General features: G+C 37.3%; 1 long non-coding RNA gene across 2 annotated transcripts in view; it reads right to left on the bottom strand.

Annotated features, from left to right (window-relative positions):
• Positions 1–21,760, bottom strand: part of LOC307185412 — a 64,757-nt gene that overhangs the window by 14,505 nt on the left and 28,492 nt on the right. The window contains exons 4-5 of one of the 2 annotated variants that reach the window (XR_013828045.1): positions 9,590–9,629; positions 4,848–4,968 (exon numbers count right to left, since the gene is read on the bottom strand). This is a non-coding gene — a long non-coding RNA (uncharacterized lncRNA). Of the gene's footprint in view, positions 1–4,847; positions 4,969–9,589; positions 9,630–21,760 lie in introns of those variants that run through there. The other variant, XR_013828044.1, reaches the window with a different exon arrangement.

The raw sequence follows: 21,760 nt of genomic DNA, 5'->3' as shown, positions 1-21,760 counted from the left end.
AAGATTCAGAACTTGGTCATTCGTATGCTTATTAAATTTGAATTGTTATCTTTTCAGCAGCTAAAGTTTTTTGTTTTTTTTGTTTTTTTGAGGGGAGCTGAGTTCAAAGGTGGAACCATAGCATAGTTTTAACAGGTACCATCTCGGACTTTTTTTTTTTTTTTGGAATTTTTGAATTTTCTATATTTTTTTATACAGCAGGTCTTATTAGTCATCCATTTTATACACATCAGCAGCTAAAGTTTTATCATTTAACCTTTCATCAAGTTAATCAGTTGGAAATTTCTTTGCTAGTTTTCCAAAGCACCATAGAATATAGTGACTTTTACTACAAGACTATGGACCTTTTTTGCTACGGGTTTACCCCTGTATTACAAGAGGCTAGCTGATGGTATATTTTTTAATGTGAGATTTTTTTTAAAGGGAAGAATGAAAACTCTATATACAATGTAGTTATTTATACCATAGCTGCTTTAAGACAAAATCTTAAGAATTATTTTTGTGGGGCTAGGGGAGTGGGATATGTAAAGACTCAATATTTGAGAATATGTGCCATCTACTGAATGCCCTCCTCTGGTCTGTCATGATAGCTTGTTATATATTTTCCTGGTTTTACATATGTAATATAAAAAATATTCATGTCTATTATTTAATGTATTTTCAGCTTTTTAAAAGGCACAAGAGTATATGTGTAAACGTAACATACAAATAAAGATCAAGAAGAAACAACTACACTCCTTAGATGTTGGTTTGGAAAGATTAACCTACATAAATCAATCTTGCACAAAACCATAATGATGATTTTTCATATAAGGTGAAACATTGTTTAATTGTTGGATCAGTGGCCTTCAAAGGTTTTAGTTTGTTTTGCTTTAAGTGAAATCTTACATAAATATCCAATATTTATAAATGATAAAAGCAGAGCTGCTATAATTGATTTTGCTGTAGGCCCCAGTTCCCTGGGCGGCAGACTCTGGGAAGACATCAGCATGCGAGAAATTTATTAGGGAGTGCTCTGGGATCAACACCTGTGAAGGAAGTAAAAGAAGCAGGATTGGGCAGTTCAATACAGTCACAGCAAGGCCTCAGTGACTCTACCGGGTGCTCCCAAACAGGGATGACCCTTAGGGATTGACCTATAGTTGGGACAAGGGAGCCCTCTTCAGCCAAAAGTAACCGCCAGAGAGGACTGACAGCTGGGGGTTGTCATTTAGCAGCATTCCAGCAGCCATCAGAGAACCTTTGGTTCTGAAGGAAGGGTCTGAGCAGCACAACACAGCATCCACGTAGGCTCTATTCTTTTCTCACCTCATCTTCCATGATCCCTGAGCCGCTTCCAAAAACCTCACTCTTCAGAGTACAGTATGAAGATGACTAACTTAAGTAATAAACTCATTGGTCAAGGTAGGTTAAAAAATTTTTAAATGGGTACAACCTTTATTCTGTTGTGTTGCCTGCTTCTATTATGAGATTCAGGTCTCCAATTATGATAAAGTTTCAGTTGACTAAACACTATGCCCAGAGTTCAAAAACGGCTTGAAGTTATTACAAACAGGTGGGCAAATGATTGACAGAAAGGCCCATTACTTAAAATCAGGAGTAGGAAATCTATGAAATTTTGTATATGTAAACTGCTTACGCCAAAATTTATGCTAATAAGTCCCTCAGATAGTGCCTACAAGACATCAGGACAAACCATCAGGGCGTGTCTTGGGAGCTAGGTAGGTTCAAGCCTAGAGGTAGGTAAGTGTTTTGTGCTTTCTGGCCCCTTTCCCAAGTTCCAAAGCAGTTTTAATCCTCAAACTTCTGGAGCATGTTTAAAATAAAATTTTCAATGGCAGAGCAGAACTCACTTGTAAAGAAACCATATTCCCCTTGCCCCCAACACACTACCGCAACTGATTTATGACTTGTGGAGATTTGGCCCGAATCATGGCTTTTCTATTTATTTTTAGCACAAAAGTCTCAGCAGCTGAATTTGGTAATTCAGTAGGCACTTGAACTTTCTCCAGTCTTGGCCCAGAATATTTTGGGGGCCCCTAAGAGTAATTTTACTTACTATTTTTATCCCTGGAATTTTAGGAGTGAGCAAGATCAAGCAAGACAGTGGCCCCAAGCCAGTTATATACTAAAGCTATAGCACTGTTTAGGCATGATTTCTCTCTTTGGTTATAGAAAAATTTTAGAAAAACGTACAGATAAAAAGATCAGATAAAAAGATCTCTTTATGTTAGACATGAATTTTAGACATGAATTTAAGACTTGGTTCTGCACTTACTAACTGTATAATTTGTATAAGTCACACCCACATCTCTTTAAACTCCAAGATTCTCACCTGTAAAATGGGGTAATTTTATGTAAGGCTGAATAAATTATCGCATATCTTATCATAGTGCCTTACACATAGCCAGCTTTCAATAAATGACAGTCATTAATTATAAACATTCACACATAAGAGAGGACATTCTTCATTATCCATGGATACATTCAGAGCCATAAAAGATGAGTATTTTATTGTTGCCAAAAGATAGATAAATACAAGTGAATTCTATTACAATGCTATGGTTCACAATTCTTCATGATTGAAACTTCTGTGAATTGTCTTATTAATTTCAACTATTAGTGCTTCATGAATCAAAATGGTCATAAAAATAAGGAATCAAAAAAAAAAGAAATAAGGACTCAAGAGCCTAAAGACTTGAATAGAAATGAACTATCCTCTGTACAACCACACCTTCCTTAACGAGATGTTGTTTTCTCGAAACACCTGCTTACCACAATACCATGCACTTTCTACTGCTCCTTTGCCTTAGTAAACTTAGGTGCAGAATCACACTCACCAATGCATACACAATTCTGCTGTGGATTTGCACAGTTTATAAAATGAAATCAATTCTGAAGATACTTTTCTAAGTTTTACTCCATTGCATAGGCCAAGAATACTATGTTATGTTTATAGGATTGCAAACGGTATCTTGCTTTGATTCCAAAGTGAAATTTCAGACTAATCTGTTGGTTTATATGTTATATTACATTTTCAATGTGCACTAGAAATGTTATCACCAAGATATATATAATTGAACACTAGTACTCTCACATAAAAAATCCGTTACATACATGGATACATTCTGTACACAGGTAGATAGTATAAGCCAGTAAAGATTATTAATATATAGTGTTTAAAAGAGTTTTATTAATTTGTTCATGAAGTCTTATCTTTTTAGTCTGTAAAAACATGCTAAAAGCATATTATGATCTTAATTTCTATTGTAGTAAATCTTCAATTACATCGCTCCACCCTGGGTTTCTCTTTCATACTTCCTTTTCTTTTAAGTATTCTCCCTACCTGAAAAGTGAAAGTTCCTCAAATCAGATGTTTATGGATATGAATGTTTTATAATAAACTATGGCATATCTTTAGTGCCATCTCCTAGCGCACTTCAAAACTGGTTCTCCCACATTTTCCTTAACTGTCAGTTTATGCTTTCAGGTATTTTTATAAGATGCTCAGATAGAGCTAATGTTGGCAAAATAGAGCTCTCCTCAGGCATTTCTTCCTTTTTCAACTTGTAAGAAACATTTCTTGAGAGCTCCATGCCTAGCTACCTAATCATCACAATCTCCTTCCTCTGTAATGGAAAGATACTGTGCTTTTCCTTCCCCTGCCATATCACTGACACTCAAGTCAATGACAGGCTTTTTTCCACCACCCTGACTTGCAAAAGACCTAGGGTAACAAAGAAGACATTATTTTTGTAATGCAGAAAGGTTTAGACACAAAAAGGCCTGAACTTCCATGCCTGTTTTAAATTGCAGGTGGTTTACTGATATCATTTACTAGTGCTAGGTGCTGCTGCTTCATCTCTGCCAAAGCAAGTAAGACAAACTGCTGTGAAAACTACCTCTTTACTAGGTGAGTCACTTCTCTCCATCAGTGCCTAGTGGAAGTGGTCACATCAGGAAAAAATGATCCTAGTGAATCCTCAAAGTATTTCTAAACTCCGTACTTCATCTCTTCATTGCCATCTAGTCAAAGAGCAAGGTTGTTGCCCCACCTTCCCGACTCTTCTATTTCCTCTAATGTTGACCGAGCTTCCAGTTCTATGCAGGGCTTTGTGCCTCATAGAACCATGTTTTTCAATACAATCTAATCTTCAGAGGAGGCCTAGAGAATGGACAATAATTTTTTTTCATAGATTTGGCACATATAATCATAGCAAGACTGAAAGGAAACTTGCTGTGAGACACCATCTGTTGCCAACTTTTTTCTTTACGGAACAAGGAACATCAGTATGAACTCATATTTAGCCTAATATAGATACAGATAAATAAAGACAGAAATAAGTATAGATATGAGTATATGCAATGGCTTAGTATTGAAAGAGTTCAGGACATGCCACCCCAAAATATACCACTTTGGTACATTGATTATTTTGAGCTGAAAGCACTGAAAAGCCGCAAATGCAGAGGAGGCTTTCTCTGAACTCCCCTTATCTGCCTAAAGACAGATCCTCTAAAAGGAACTCAGTCATAAATCCTCTTGACATGAGTTTCATCAACCAGGGAACATTGACACCTATCACAGGGGAGATGACTAGTGGACACCACAGCCAGATATACTTTGTCACAAACCATCATACCTCCCATCTCCCATTCTTCTAAGAGCCCATTCAACCTTCCTAAAAATAATTTTCTAAATTGCCTACATCCCCACTCCCCTTCCCCTATTAAGATGGTATATAAGTTCTCAAATCTCACCGATTGGCGGGGTGAGGGTTAATTCGTTTTTTTTCCTGTGATGCTCCCATGCATGAAATATTAAAATTTAATGAATTTGTATACCTTGTCTCCTATTAATCTGCCCGTCGTCAGTTTATTTCAAAGACACAGCTATCCAATCCAGGAGGATAGAGGGGAAGTCTTTGCTTCCCTGCAGCACACACTCATATATTTCCAAACTGAGAGCACCTAGAAGTAAAAACACCCCAGTGGTAATCAGTACACCAGCACCCAGACCTTTGTTTCTAATACCATTCTCTAATAAAAGGAACCCAGGCTTCCTGAAGAAATGGCCGATTCTAGCCTGGGCAGGGAATATACAAGATGAGCCTGGGATATCTAACAGTGCCAGAAAGTAAGGGCTAAAATCAGTCAGTCTCTCTCTTTCTCTCTCTGTGTCTCTGTGTGTGTCTCTCTCTCTATTCTCTGTGTGTGTGTCTCTCTCTATGTTTCTCTCTGTCTCTTTCTGTCTCTGTCTCTGTCTCTCAAACACACACATACACACACACACACACACACACACACACACACACACACACACAGAAGGGGTATAAGAGACAACTGAAAGAGTTCCCAGTGACCAAAGCTGGAACAATTTGAACAAGAAAATATATGAAGTAGTATTGTATTGTAACACAAAGTATAATATAAATACCCATGAGTTCATCCTGATATAAATAAATAACTGTGGGAGAACAGACAAATCTCCTGTACAGAAGAATTCAGAATAATTAATATAGATACTGCCCCCTCAAGAAGATGGAGCGTAACTCCTCACCCCTTAAGTATGGGCTTTTACTTTCCAAAGATTACTGTATGAAAGGGAGATGGGGAAGTAACTTTATAGTCGAGAAGCCTGATTACCTCAGCCATGTTATCAAGCTCAGTTTCATCTGTGGTAAGTCATGTTAACAGCACGTACCCTTGATGGGATATGATAAGAATGTTACTTTACATCTGTGATCTTCCTCTCAAGAAACCATATCGCCATGCTAACCATGGGGAAAACATCTGACAAATCCAGATTGAGTATCTTTCTACAAAATATCTGACTGGTACTCCTGAAAACTGTCAGGGTCATTAAGAACAAGGAAATTCTGAGTTAATGTTGCAGACAAGTGGAGGCTAAGGAGACATGACTGTTGAATGTAATGTGGTATCCTGGAAAGGATTCTGGAACAGAAAAAGGACATTAGGTAAAACTAAGGAATTCTGAATAATATATGGACTTCAGTTAATAATAATGTATCAATATTGGTTCATCAGTTGTGACAAATGTACAATACTATAAGTACAAATGTAAATGTAAGATGTTAATAGGAGAAACTGGATGCTTGGATAGATAGGAACCCTATGTACAATCTTTGCAACTTTTCCACAAATCTAAAACTATTCTAGAATTAAAAGTTTATTTTTAAAAAAGTAATTTAATGAATTCCACCTAAACCCTTAGTCATGTCAGTAACTGTGTATTATCCCCTTTACTGTAAATTTAATTTGTGTTATCAGACAACATGAGTTTCTGATGATTTCCTTTCATCCTCTTTATATATTATTTTATAACAGCAATATGAAATTCATGCTAATTCACTCTTCTTTGAAAAATCATTGACCTGTAACTTTCCATGTGAGCATCTGATTAATGCTTAATAAATTTCCAGGGGAAGGGAAAAGAATAGGAATCTAAATGTCCTGATACAAAGCAATTAGCTCATACCCAAGAGAGCCTTTGGGTTTGACATATACTCCTGTACTTGTAGATGTTCCTTCTGGGTGTGGAGTGTGCTTCCAGAATGCCCTGGAAGTGGACACACTGTGAATGCAACAGAGAGTCTGCTGGCTCAGAGGTCCTGACGAGCCTTACCACTGTTGAGTGTTCTGACCTGCTCAGGGCACACCAAACTGGAACGCCGTCTCCTTCCCCCACCAACACCCAAAGAAAAGTCTTAATCTTAGAGCCTACCCAGAAGAGAGTTCCTAGGCTGTAAATATCTTTAAAAGTCTTTCCAGGGCAGCCTCCAAGGTTCATATCAATATGCCCCTGCAGCCTTAAGGACCCTGGAGAGGAAGCATGCAAGGATGGGTCCTGCAGCCTGGCAACTTCCTTTTGCACTCATATCTGCATGTCACTAAGAGGCCTTCTCAGGGGAGAATAACAGGTGCTGGGTACTCTCTATAGGGTAAGGCTTTACAAGGTTTGATAACTGCTTCTGACAGCAACACCTGTTTTCTTCTCATTAAGCGATCTTGTGCTTTCTGAGCGTTTGAAACTATTTCTGCCTGAGTATCTTCAGTATATTCCCTATCATTTTTTGAAGGTCAGCGATTCTAACTATCCAATGGTGATTATGGAGACTATCTATACAATGAACAGGTGACATAACAGAGAAGAAGGAATTTCACTTGCAATCTATTCTTCACTCCTGCCCTCGAGGAAGCAGGCTGTGCTTTGGTTCTCCTGTTTGTAAATGTCAATTTAATCTAACTCTCAAAGGGGTAAAACATTATCAGATAAGGTTTAAAAAACATCTTGACTTTGGTTAAATATTAAATTTAAATTATTGGGTTACAGTTATATATATATTTATTATGAATATTTATTATACTTATTTAATTTTTATATACATTTTCCAGAAGACATAGTAAGGAGTTAACAGTGGTGGACATGTTTTTATTTAATCATTTTTGCTTAATTTATTTTCTACAATGCAGTCCATGTACACTAGTAGCAAAAGGCTATTGTTTTTAATCTATGCTAATTTATGCCTTCAGTACATTAAATTTCTCTACCTTCTATCTGCTCCCTGCCTGGCAGAAAAGTGATTTTTTTAAAGGATACTCTATTTAATGAAATAGAAAAGCTGCAAAAATACATACTAACAATGTTAATAAACTGAGTTTTTATTCATAAATAAAATGCTTCTCGAAGTTTTCCATGAGGTATTGGCCTTCAAGATGGAAATTTCCAAACTGTTTTCACTTGCTACTATAAAAATTGCATGAGTGGTCAGGCCTGAACACAGATGGGGAAACTTGGTGATGCCTAGATGACAAAAAGGATAATAAGGCCCATATGCTGAGCTGTTTTCTTTGCACTGCACCTGGTCTATGGGAGCCCAAAGTTCTCCAAAGCTGATGTCGTAATTGGTTGTTGGGAAAATGAGCTTAATGTCACAGAAAGGTCAATCGTAACACTGAAAACCATTTGAAGTAACTTCTTATCACTGTACTTTGAACGTAAATTTTTTTTTTTTTTTTTTTTTTTGCGGTTCGCGGCCCTCTCACTGTTGTGGCCTCTCCCGCTGCGGAGCACAGGCTCCGGACGCGCAGGCTCAGCGGCCATGGCTCACGGGCCGAGCCGCTCCGCGGCATGTGGAATCCTCCCGGACCGGGGCACAAACCCGTGTCCCCTGCATCGGCAGGCAGACTCTCAACCACTGCACCACCAGGGAAGCCCTGAACGTAATTTTTATACAGTTATTTTGTTCAACTGTTTGCATACCCAGGACAAATAATGAAAGTTTAAATTCTGGAATCCCTGAAAACATTTTTCAGGGAGTTCCTTACCTCTGCTGCTCTTCCACTCCCATCATAACAGAATGCTAGGAAAGAGGGGAATAATTCCAAACAAGGCCAAGACAAGTTCCTTTTGAAGCCCACTTGGACCATCTGCTGGAGCAGTCCTGTTCTCTCCCTCAAGTTGGCAAAAATGCCTATTTTAATCTAACTAATCAAATAAACAGCAAGTCCAAAATTCTTATTTCTTAAATCTTAATTCTTCCCTTATACATAATCAAAGTGCCTTGCAGACCTGCTTAACCAGGCTTTGCCACATTCTGGATAGTCTGGGAGTTAGGTAGTAGCTGAAACTAAATAATACGGCCCAGCTCTCAAGTGATTTGCTCAAGTCTAAGTGTCTATCTCCCAAACATTATGACTGCTTTCCTCATTTCCTTTCATGTAAAATTGTACAGAACTTATTTAAATATTGCAAAAGTAAAAAAAAAAAAAGTTCAGTTACAGATTTTTTTTTTTTTTTTTTTTTTTTTTTTTTTGCGGTACGCAGGCCTCTTACTGCTGTGGCCTCTCCCGTTGTGGAGCACAGGCTCCGGACGCGCAGGCTCAGTGGCCATGGCTCACGGGCCCCGCCTCTCCGCGGCATGTGGGATCTTCCCGGACCGGGGCATGAACCCGTGTCCCCTGCATCGGCAGGCGGACTCTCGACCACTGCGCCACCAGGGAAGCCCCAGTTACAGATTTTTAGAAGATTTTCTTACTTTCTTCAATATTTTCTCAAAACAATGGGCAAAGTAAAAATTTCTCACCTATATGTTACCCAGACATTTGCAGGGAGGAGAACCCTTTGGAAAAGCAGTCTGCGCCTTCACTTGGCATTTGCTTTCTGTACTGAGATTTTGGGGTTTTGTTTTATTTTGGAAAAATTTTGTAGGTCTGCTTTTTCTGTTGAATCACTCAACCTGCAAACACTTATGAAACACCTACAATCTGCAAAACAATGCAGGCATGACATGCTATAAGAAATTCAAATTATAAAGCCTGGTATTAGCTGTTACAGAGTTTATAATCTAGCTGGAAGAAATCAGAAATAAATGTGAAAATTTTAATAGCAACAAGAGATAAAAATAGGTTATAGTTCCAATTCTGTGGTTGAATATGATAAAGTTAGAATACCATATTATATGGGGGAGTGACATCAGCAAAATCGTGGCATAGGAATTTCTAGTGCTTGCCCCCCGCCAAAAAAACAAACCATCAAATTGAACAATTATCCATGCATGAAAATATTTACCTTCACAGAGCCAAGGATTCCAGGCGAGGGATTACAGCACCTGGGTAAAGCATAGAAATAAGAAAAGATGCAGTGAGGAAGACAGGAAAGATAGATTCACATTATCCCCATCACTCCTCCCCCAAGCCCAGGCCCCCGAACATGGAGAGAGGACCTCCCCGTGGAAGGAGAGTGAAGGGACCAGCCGCCTTCACCTCAGACCCCAGCACCAGGATGACTCCCACAGCCCTAGCTGGCTCCATGTGGGCTTCTGTGAAACCAGGCCCCGGGCTCACCCCAGTGTCTACTGGCTCCAGCAGCCGCAGGTAACTCCTGAGGCCCCAGGCAGCTCTTGCAGCACCAGGCTCCCAGCTCACCCCCGTGCAGGACAGCTCCCAAGCCCCAGGCTCCAAGTCAGCCCCCACTCCTCCCCTGCAAACCCAGGTTCCCAACGGGGCCCAGGGCCAGGCCAATTACCACAGACGCAGGCTTTCAACCTACCCCAGCACCAGGCTGGCTCTCGCGGCCCCAGGCCCCCAGCCCTCTCCAGCACCAAGCTAGACTCTGCAGACCTAGACTCCAGATTAGCTCCCTCCACTAGGAATTGCTCCTTTCCCTCCTTGGAGACACTAACCTTAGTTCCTTCCCCTAATGTTAGAAATTATAGTTTTAGCTGCTCTCCCATGCACTTCTGGAAAGAAGAACCACTGCTTTCCTTGATTGGATTGGAGATGCAGAACTCCTACATCTGGGTTTAGGTGAGCCTGGACTCACTCATATACAGAGAGCTGCATAAATCAGGATAGAGCATGGACTCTAGAACAAAACAGACCTGGGTCTAAATCTCAACTTCCCTACCTCCTAATTTCTGATCTCTCAATTTTCTCATCTGTACCTTGTTGAGATGTTTTGACAGCTAGGGATAATGAGTCTGGCTTCTTATAAATACCCAACAGCGCAGTTACTATTTTCTCAGTCCTTGACTTACTTGCTTAGGTCTCTATTAACAGAATTTGACTAGATGTGATGTTTGCTAGCTCCTTACAGCTCAGTAGGACCCAGTCTTGATTCCCTATCTACCAGTCCTGAACTGAGTCTGTCAGGGAGAGAGATTAAGGGCAAATCCTTCCACTTCAGAGTCACAGGCAGACAGAAACCCACTGGGCAGTATTATTGAGCTACATGCTACTGAGGTAACAAAGGTGGGCAAAGAAATTATGATGAACTGGAATTTGTCTTCAGTGTTTGTCTGCCAGCCCCTTTCTTTAATTTTATCTTTTGTTTCGCTTTGCCATTAGTCATCCTGTCTCTCCCCTGGGATCTTTCTTTTTCATTCTATCAATTTTTTTGAACTAAAATCATGGCCTTACAAGTTGAGAGGGACACTGAATACTAAGTCCATCTGTGTCATTTTAGAAGTGAGAAAACTATGGCTCAGATTAGTAATTTGCCCAAGTGAAGCCAGCTTCTTTGTTCCAGACCTGGGATAACCACACAGGTCTCAAGGCGTCTGGTCACATGCTCGTTCCAGCCTCCCTGCTGTCTTCATATTACAACTGAAGTAAAATCACCAAAGAAAAAAGTCTACAATTCAATGGTATGCTTTGGGAGTTCATTTAATTTTTTTTATTTCTTAATATACATAATAAAGATCAAGGATACATTAAGTATGAGTGTCTTTATGCATTTTAATTAAGAGGATATTTTGTTAATAAGACAGACAACCAATATGAAAGTTTTCAAATTGCAGTGGGTATGTAAATAATGTGGGAGTTTCTTAAGTCCAGAAAGTCAATATATAGTAATTTACTCAAAAAATTACATTTTCTCTGACACCATCACAGATGATCAGATATTACAGAACTAAACTACAGGTAAGGGAAATGGTACCATGAGAAAGTTAATTTTATGTCTAAAATCCCTAAATTCCCATCCTCTTATGAAAGGAAGGATGAAATAGTCAATGGTGGAAGGAAGGAAGAAAAAAAGAAAAACTAGTAGAAAATGCTTATTTCAGAAAAGGTTTAACTCTGCTTCAGGAAGATTTCACAGCAAAGTATCAGCAACAAATTCCAGAAAGCCAAATTTATTATCAATTCAAAAGCAGAAACATTCCCAGCTTCTCTGTATATTTGTAAGATACATGATACTGAGAGTGAAATAGTTAAACCTTATGCCCCTAGGAAGTATTAATAGTATTTCACAGTCAGGATAAAGATGCCCACGCTTCTGCTCAATGGAGAAATCCATTACTGGCTAAGGCTCAATCAAGAAATTACTTTTTCTGCCAAAAGGAACAGAATTTAAAATGCCTTCTCCAGTCCCTATAGAGGTATAAATTAGAGCACTCAGAGCAAGTTTAAGGGAACTATGAAAGGTAAAACTTTTCTTTGTGTAACTACTACAGATATTTTACAGAGCATATTGTAGAAGTATACTTTCTTAGGAATACCATTTATAAAAACTCAATACTTCAAGAGAATATGGAACATACACAAAGAGACTGGTAATTCTGCAAAATAATAGGCAAAGAATAGGATCAACAGAAGTGGAGCAAACAAAAAGAAAAAGAAACCACATTAGACCAGAAAAGGGACCCATTGTCTTAAACCATCCATGATGTATAATTTTCACCAATAAATACTATAAAGAGAACTTTAAAACACGTGTGTGTGTGTGTGTGTGTGTGTGTGTGTGTGTGTGTGTGTCTGTATGTGTAACATCTCTGGAAGATTATACCAGACACTGGTAATAGACGTTGCTTCTGAGTAGGGAAACTGGGGCACAGGGGAGAGAGAGACTTAACATTTCACTGTGTTCCATGTGAATGTATTAACTAGTTTTTTAAAAAGTAAATAATCTTAAATGCATATATATAATATCCAAAAGGATTCATACCAGCATGTTAATAGTGGTTATCTCTGAAAAATACAGACTGATTGTTTTTCTTTTCTCTTTTGTATTTTATAGTTGTCAAATTTTCTACAATGAGTGTGTATTAATCTTATAATCACAAAAATATGTACCATTAAATGTCTTTAAAAACATAGAATAGTGAGTAACCAATGAATCAAAATAAATAAAATTAATAATATCAACATTCTTACTGTATAGTATTAGTAGTTGTTGCATATAATTTCACTTAAGTCAACAGTATAGAAAACTAAATACAGTTGTCATTAAACAGTATTCACTTTCAATGAACTTCTTTTTTCTTCATTAATTTCACATCTTAAGGAACTCATCAGGTACAGATACCTGAATTAAGTGGTGCCTACCCTGGACATTTGGGTACCTAGGAAGTACAAAACTGGATAAGCAGCACTCCTAACATGCTCTACCATGGCTAACTTCCATATATCATGTGCTCAAGGCTGGCCCTAGAGAAGCAGATGTAGCTGATATAAGAGTAATGTAAAAATTATAATTTCATACATAAAATATCTTTAAAACTTTTATACCTATATCTATTAATGTCTTGGATAAATAGGTGACATGAGAAAGTTTTTTAAATTTTTCATTATATTTCACCAAAGAAAATATACAAATGGCCAATAAGTACCTGAAATGATACTCAACATCATTAGTCATTAGGAAATAAAAATGAAAATCACAAGATACTAGTACACACCCACAAGGATGGCTATAATCAGTAACAGATAATAACACCTGTGCAAGGATGTGGAGAAACGAACACTCATAGATTGCTGATGGGAATTTTAAATTGTGTAGCTGCTTTGGAAAACAGTTTGGTAGTTCCTCAAAAATTTAAACATAGAATTTCCATATGACCCGGGAGTTCTACTTCTACATATATGCCCAAGAGAAATAAAAACACACATCCACACAGAAACCTGTACACAAATGTTCAAAGCAGTATTATTCATAATAACCAAAAAGTGGAAACAACATAAATGCCCATCAGCTGATGAATAACTAAACAAAATGTTGTATATCCACCCATACAATGGAATGTCATTCAGCCATAAAAAAGAATGAAGTACTAACACATGTCACAACATGGATGAACCTTGAAAACATTGTGCTTAAATTAAAGAAGCCAAAAACAGAAGACCATATGTTGTATGATAACATAGATATGAGATGTTCAAAGATAGAAAATAGATTAGTGGTTGCCAGGGGCTGAGAGGAAGTGAAAATGAGGACTGCTAATGGATACAGAGCTCCTTTTGGGGGTGATGAAAGTGTTCTGGAATTAGTGGTGATGATTGCATTGCCTTGTGAATATGATAGAAACTACTGAATTGTACATTTTAAAGGGGTGAATTTTATGGTATGCTAATTATATCTCAATGATTTTTTCAAATTTCATTATGAGCTGCATGCCCAAGGTCAGGGTATCAATCTGGTCAAGTTTATTGACCCACGGGCATAAGGATCATGTGGGCTGATTCTTTGGGAGACAAGGGTGTTATTGTTACTTATTAAATAGAATATTAAAACTAATGCAATACAGACCATATTTAAAATCTCCTCAGGGATATGCTAGTTCTTAAATTTTATTTTGGAACTTATTACCAAAAGAAAAGTAATATGACACACAAACAAGAGCAAATATGCTTTTTCACAGACTTTCATTATAATAGCATAGGGGTGCTGGTTATTTTTAGAGTTCTTATCACCAATGACAGTGAAAATTGATAGCAATGTGGCCTCAGATATTAATTTGACTCATAAAGCAAGTGTCTGGCAGTATACACGAATATGGCCATAGCCTGACTTCTAATATTCATCAATACATCTTGTATATTTTACACACAGATTATGCAGAATCCGTATTTTAATTACTGTAAACTAAACATTATTATGACTAATTTTTAAATTAGAATCCTTTTTCATGTTGAGAGTATACTGCAGTTATTAAATTTCTATGTATTATTGACATATTTAAATGAAAACATCTAAATTCTCTTGGTTTTTCTCCTGAATTATTTGGTTAATATTTTGTTAATATAATATTGTAAGAGGACAATAAAATTAATGAATAACAGTTCTCCACCCCTCATTTCCCTCTTCCTCCCCTACACACATGAAGTACTCACAGTTTTATTTAAAAGTGTTAGTGCCAATTAAAATGTTTTTACTTAGCATTTCATTAGGAAATTTTTTATGCCAATAAAGTTGATTTTACCTTATAATACTGAATTAGTTATCTACTGCTACATAACAAATTACCCCAAATCATAGTGATTAAAAACAAAAACATTGGGCTTCCCTTGTGGCGCAGTGGTTAAGAATCCGCCTCCCAATGCAGGGGACACGGGTTCGAGCCCTGGTTCAGGAAGATCCCACATGCCATGGAGCAACTAAGCCCGTGTGCCACAACTACTGAGCCGGCGCACCTAGAACCCCTGCTCTGCAACAAGAGAAGCCACCGCAATGAGAAGCCCGCGCACCGCTCGCCACAACTAGAGAAAGCCCGCGTGCAGCAACGAAGACCCAACGCAGCCAAAATAAATAAATAAATTTTTTAATTAAAAAAAGAAATTTAGGGCTTCCCTGGTGGCGCAGTGGTTGAGAGTCCGCCTGCCGATGCAGGGGACGCGGGTTCGTGACCCGGTCCGAGAAGATCCCACATGCCGCGGAGCGGCTGGGCCCGTGAGCCATGGCCGCTGAGCCTGTGCGTCCGGAGCCTGTTCTCTGCAACGGGAGAGGCCACAACAGTGAGAGGCCCGCATACAGCAAAAAAATAAAAAGAAAATAAATAAAAAGAAAAAAAGAAATTTATTATCTCACTGTTTTCGTGGGTCTGGAGTTTCAGAGCTGGGTGGTCTGGCTCAGGAGTTCCCATGAGTTTGCTGGAGCTTCAGCTGAAGGCTTGACTGGGACTACAGGATCCATTTCTACACCAGTTCTGCTACATGGCTGTTGGCAGGAGGCCTCAGTTCCTCACTGTACATAGAGCTGTTTGGTATATTCCCCCAAAGCCAGTGACCCAAGAGAGAAAGCATGGAGGCAGCCATGATACTTCTTATGATATAGTTTTAGAAGTCACAACCATCATAATATCCACTGCATTTTATCATTAGAAGTGCATCTCTAAGTCCAGCCCACTCTTAGAAATTAGATTCGACTTTTAGAAGAGAAGAATGTCAAAGAATTTGTAGACATATTTTTAAATCTTTGAAATCAATCAATCAGCATGAGTGTATAGTTAATGCAGTACAAATAAATTTCATGTTGTATTAATTTGGCTCCAAATTTCACTTGACTAATTTTAGTTCTTTTTTTAAAAATTAATTAATTTATTTTTTCAGTAGATTTGAAAGGTTTCTTTATTTCAAATCAAGAGATCTAATAAGAGAATCACTTGTCAACAGGCATTCTGTGCACCTTATCACATGCAAATTTTATAGACTAATGTTGCTGACCATAATCACTTTAGGGAAATGTTTCGCTAATAGAAATAAAGACTAAATATATTTAACTATGTCATAGAATATATGTCAGAGTAGGCTTAGAATCTGTTTTTTGGTTTTTTCACACACACACACTGTATTTTATTTTTACAAGAGATAAATAAACTGACACCAAGTATTGTAAATGGATGACCACAACAAAAGCAACAATGATTGCAATTAGAAACACACTCACACTATGTCGCAATACTGACATTCATTCCAGTAATCCTCCACTGTAACAGGTCCTTTACTTTGCAGTGGAAATTGATTTGTATATTTTTTTGCCTCTGAGTCCTTGTGGGATTTTTTTTTTATTCAAACAGAAAGTCACAAAAATTATAATCATCCTCATCAGTTCACTCAGTCCCATGTAATTAATTTTTTTTTCATCTTGATCTTTTGTTAGCACTTTTATGAATATATCAGTTTTCCATTAGAGTTCTGAAAATGCTTATTCATTCAGTTCAGCAGTATGGTCAGTTACCAGAAACCTGTACTTGTCAGAGTCTTTTCCATGAATTCCTTGAAGATTAAACCCTTTTATGGGAACATTTTTGCAAAAGCATCAGAGTACACCCAGGACCGTCTGTAAATGACAAAAGACTTAAAAATGACCACGGTTAAAGATTTCTTTTTTTTTTTTTTTTTTTTTTTGCGGTACGCGGGCCTCTCACTGCTGTGGCCTCTCCCGTTGAGGAGCACAGGCTCCGGACGCGCAGGCTCAGCGGCCATGGCTCACGGGTCCAGCCGCTCCGCGGCACGTGGGATCCTCCCGGACCGGGGCAAGAACCCGTGTCCCCTGCATCGGCAGGCGGACTCTCAACCACTGCGCCACCAGGGAAGCCCAACGGTCAAAGATTTGATGAAAGTTCATAATAATGCAATTCACAAGGAAATTTAGTTATTTCTGAGATATACATTTTAAAGTAAAGGAAGTTCTATATTAGGATTCTAATTATTTTGTTTGAATTTTTTTTTCTCTATTTCATATATCACTTTTCTGTAAAAAAAAAAAAAGAAAAAAAGTCAAGATTTAACAATAAAAGCAATGTGACAGAGACTATTAATTCTCCTAAAATATACATGTGCTTCTGTATACGTCATAGCCTTCCCTACAGTTAGATTGGGGCCATACATCAAGTCCTAGCCAATAAATTGTAAACAGAAGTGATGTCATATTCAAGCCGAGACAGTTAAAAGCTGAGTCGCCTTTTCAAGCCCTCTTTTCTCTCCCAAAGCAACTTTGAATAGTGCATGTTCCAGTTCTATAAGAAGACACCTCAATCATTATTGAACTATATTGTGAATGAAAAGTAAACATTTATTTTGTTAGGCCACTAAAGTGTGAGGATTAATTTGTTAGCTAGCATAGCATAACAGAGCATAAAGTGACTAATTCATACTGCTAATACTTTAAATATTTAAAAGTACAATTTTTTATGTCCTAAACAAATGTTTTTATCCTTATTAGAAATTAAGATATTTCCTTTCAAGAACAAATAAAAGCAACTGACACTAGAATATTTAAATCCAGTCAATGGAGCATCATACTGTATGCCAGTTAATTATTACCTAATGGGTAGAATCAAAGAAAAATAGCCTCGAGAACAAAGAAGCTATGAGGAAAAATTAATGGCGGCAATTTAATCTCAGAAAAACCCAGAGATTAAGGGAAATTACTAGTAAAAGACGTTCATGACTTTATGTGAAATTCACTCTAAACTGATATTTCTTAAAGCTAAATCCAAGGCTTAAAACATAATTCATGGAAGAAACAAGAAAAAGAAACAGCTAAATTTGCACATTCCTAGTCTTTGGAGGCTAAAATCTGAGATAAATAATGTTTTACACATGGCAAGACTTAGGGTTATGTACATACTAACTAATCGAAAATTAAATTCCTAAATCCAATCATTATTGTTTAGAAATCTTATCACATGTGTCTTTTGGTGTGGAGGATAGTTGAACAAGGGAGGTGAAGAGGATGATGTTGACAAAAGAACAAGTGAAAAAATGGGAATTAAAAAAACTAACAAAAAAGGAAAATCAGGAAAGACTGGTAAATCATTGGAAGAGGGAACTAGATTATTTTATTTTATTTACAGTAGGTCCTTGTTGATTATATATTTTAAATATTGCAGTGTGTACATGTCAATCCCAAAGTCCCACCCTATTATTTTAAATAAAGAAAAAATGAGTACTGATGATGAATTCAATCCCATTCAAAAAGAAAAAAGGCCCAGTGAATTGCTATTTTATTTTTTGCCTGCAGGTGGCAGCTCTAGCTAAATGTTAACAGATATTCCAAAGTATTTCTGTACTATCCTCACGTAGGTAATCCTGAGAATTAAACCTAGGCTCTCACTTTAAAAAGAAAAAAAAAAGAAGCCAAAATTGTATTACTGTCACTTCTTAATACAGTACTAAAATAGGAATTTTTCAAAATCTTTCATGGTTTTTGTCACTTTGCTAAATAGCATATTTTTATTACAATTTCGATTGCTTGCTGTAGCACATACAGAAATATGGTTGATTTTTGTATTTTGACCTTATATCCTGAAATTCTGCTAAATTCACTTATTGACATTAGTATTTTTTTGTAGATTCATTGGGATTTTTTATCTACAGGTTCATGTCATCTTCGAATAAAGACAAGGATGCCTATGGCCAATATGCATATATATTATTTCTCTCTCTCTCTCTCCCCCTCTTTGTCTATTTCACTGTCTAGGACTTCCAGTTTAATAGAAATGGTGAAATCCAACATCCTTGCCTGGTTCTTCATCTTAGCAAAAAAGTATTCATTCACTCTTTCACCATTAAGTGTGATTATAGCTGTAGGTATTTTATAGTTCCTTTATCAAGTTGAGAAAGTTTCCTTCTTTTCCTAGTTTGCTGAAAATTTTTATAATGCATGGATGTTAAATTGGTGAAATACTTTTGTTGTTGTCGTTGTTGTTGGAGTAATGGCTTAAGTATTTATTTTCTGCTTTTAACTTTATTTTTAATTTTTTTTCGCACACACACACTGTATTTTATTTTTACAAGAGATAAACTGACACCGAGCATTGCAAATGGATGACCACAACAGAAGCAACAATGATTGCAATTACCAAACACGAAACAAACTCATACTATGTCATAATATTGACATTCAGTCCAGTAATCCTCTACTGTAGCAGCTCCTTTACTTTGCAGTGAAAATTGATTTGTATATTTTTTGCCGCTGAGTCCTTGTGGGATTTTTTTTATTATTATTCAAACAGAAAGTCACAAAAATTATAATCATCCTCATCAGTTCACTCAGTCCCATGTAATTAATTTTTTTATCTTGATCTTTTGTTAGCACTTTTATGAATTCATCAGTTTTCCATTAGAGTTCTGAAAATGCTTATTCATTCAGTTCAGCAGTATAGTCAGTTACCAAAAAACTGTACTTGTCAGAGTCTTTTCCATGAATTCCTTGAAGATTAAACCCTTTTATGGCAACATTTTTGCAAAAGCATCAGAGTACACCCACGACTGTCTGTAAATGACAAAAGACTTAAAAATGACCACGGTTAAAGATTTGATGAAAGTTCATAATAATGCAATTGACAAGGAAATTTAGTTATTTCTGAGATATACATTTTAAAGTAATAACTAGAATTATGACTTATAACATTATACCAGAACTTATAATATTTTTAGAAATTTCATGTAATGTCTGAAACATTTACATTAACATATTTCTATACAAATAACCCAAAGAAAGTTTAGTATTAGTTGTTTTTTTGTTTTTTTATACTGCACATTCTTACTAGCCATCAATGTTATACACATCAGTGTATACATGTCAATCCCAATCACCCAATTCAGCACACCACCATCCCCACCCCACCGCAGTTCTCCCCCCTTGGCGTCCATACGTTTGTTCTCTACATCTGTGTCTCAACTTCTGCCCTGCAAACTGGTTCATCTGTACCATTTTTCTAGGTTCCACATACATGCATTAATATACGATATTTCTTTTCCTCTTTCTGACTTACTTCACGCTGTATGACAGTCTCTAGATCCATCCATGTCTCAACAAATGACTCAATTTCGTTCCTTTTTATGGCTGAGTAATATTCCATTGTATATATGTACCACATCTTCTTTATCCATTCGTCTGTTGATGGGCATTTAGGTTGCTTCCATGTCCTGGCTATTGTAAAGAGTGCTGCAACGAACATTGGGGTGCATGTGTCTTTTTGAATTATGTTTTTCTCTGGGTATATGCCTGGTAGTGGGGTTGCTGGATCATATGGTAATTCTATTTTTAGTTTTTTAAGGAACCTCCATACTGTTCTCCATAGTGGCTGTATCAATTTACATTTCCACCAACAGTGCAAGATGGTCCCCTTTTCTCCACACCCTCTCCAGCATTTGTTGTTTGTAGATTTTCTCATGATGCCTATTCTAATTGGTGTGAGGTGATACCTCACTGTAGTTTTGATTTGCATTTCTCTAATAATTAGTGATGTTGAGCAACTTTTCATGTGCTTCTTGGCCATCTGTATGTCTTCTTTGGAGAAATGTCTATGTGGGTCTTCTGCCCATTGTTGGATTGGTTCTTTGCTCTTTTAATATTGAGCTGCATGAGCTGTTTATACATTTTGGAGATGAATCCTTTGTCCATCGATTCGTTTGCAAATATTTTCTCCCATTCTGAGGGTTGTCTTTTCGTCTTGTTTATGGTTTCCTTTGCTGTGCAAAAGCTTTGAACTTTCATTAGGTGCCATTTGTTTATTTTTGTTTTTATTTCCATTACTCTAGGAGGTGGATCAAAAAAGATCTTGCTGTGATTTATGTCAAAGAGTGTTCTTATTTTAAAGTCTATTTTACCTGATATGAGTATTGCTACTCCAGCTTTCTTTTGATTTCCATTTGCATGGAATATCTTTTTCCATCCCCTCACCTTCAGTCTGTATGTGCCCCTAGGTCTGAATTGGGTCTCTTGTAGACAGCATATAGATGGGTCTTGTTTTTGTATCCATTCAGCAAGCCTGTGTCTTTTGGTTGGAGCATTTAATCCATTCACGTTTAAGGTAATTATCGATATGTATGTTCCTATGACCATTTTCTTAATTGTTTTGGGTTTGTTTTTGTAGGTCCTTTTCTTCTCTTGTGTTTCCCACTTAGAGAAGTTCCTTAAGCATTTGTTGTAGAGCTGGTTTGGTGGTGCTGAATTCCGTTAGCTTTTGCTTGTGTGTAAAGCTTTTGATTTCTCCACCGAATCTGAATGAAATCCTTGCCGGGTAGAGTAATCTTGGTTGTATGTTCTTCCCTTTCATCACTTTAAGTATATCATGCCACTCCCTTCTGGCTTGTAGAGTTTCTGCTGAGAAATCAGCTGTTAACCTTATGGAAGTTCCCTTGTATGTTATTTGTTGTTTTTCCCTTGCTGCTTTCAAGAATTTTTCTTTGTCTTTAATTTTTGCCAGTTTTATTACTATGTGTCTCAGCGTGTTTCTCCTTGGGTTTATCCTGTATGGGACTTGCTGCGCTTCCTGCACTTGGGTGGCTACTGCCTTTCCCAAGTTAGGGAAGTTTTCGACTATAATCTCTTTAAATATTTTCTCCGGTCCTTTCTCTCTCTCTTCTCCTTCTGGGACCCCTATAATGTGAATGTTGTTGTGTTTAATGTTGTCCCAGAGGTCTCTTAGGCTGTCTTCCTTTCTTTTCATTCTTTTTTCTTTATTCTGTTCCACAGCAGTGAATTCCACCATTCTGTCTTCCAGGTCACTTA

This window comes from Stenella coeruleoalba (assembly GCF_951394435.1).
Source record: "Stenella coeruleoalba genome assembly, chromosome: 4".
Classification (NCBI taxonomy): domain Eukaryota; kingdom Metazoa; phylum Chordata; class Mammalia; order Artiodactyla; family Delphinidae; genus Stenella; species Stenella coeruleoalba.
Note: the sequence above shows the minus strand (reverse complement) of the source record. Positions and strands in the feature narration are given on the sequence as shown.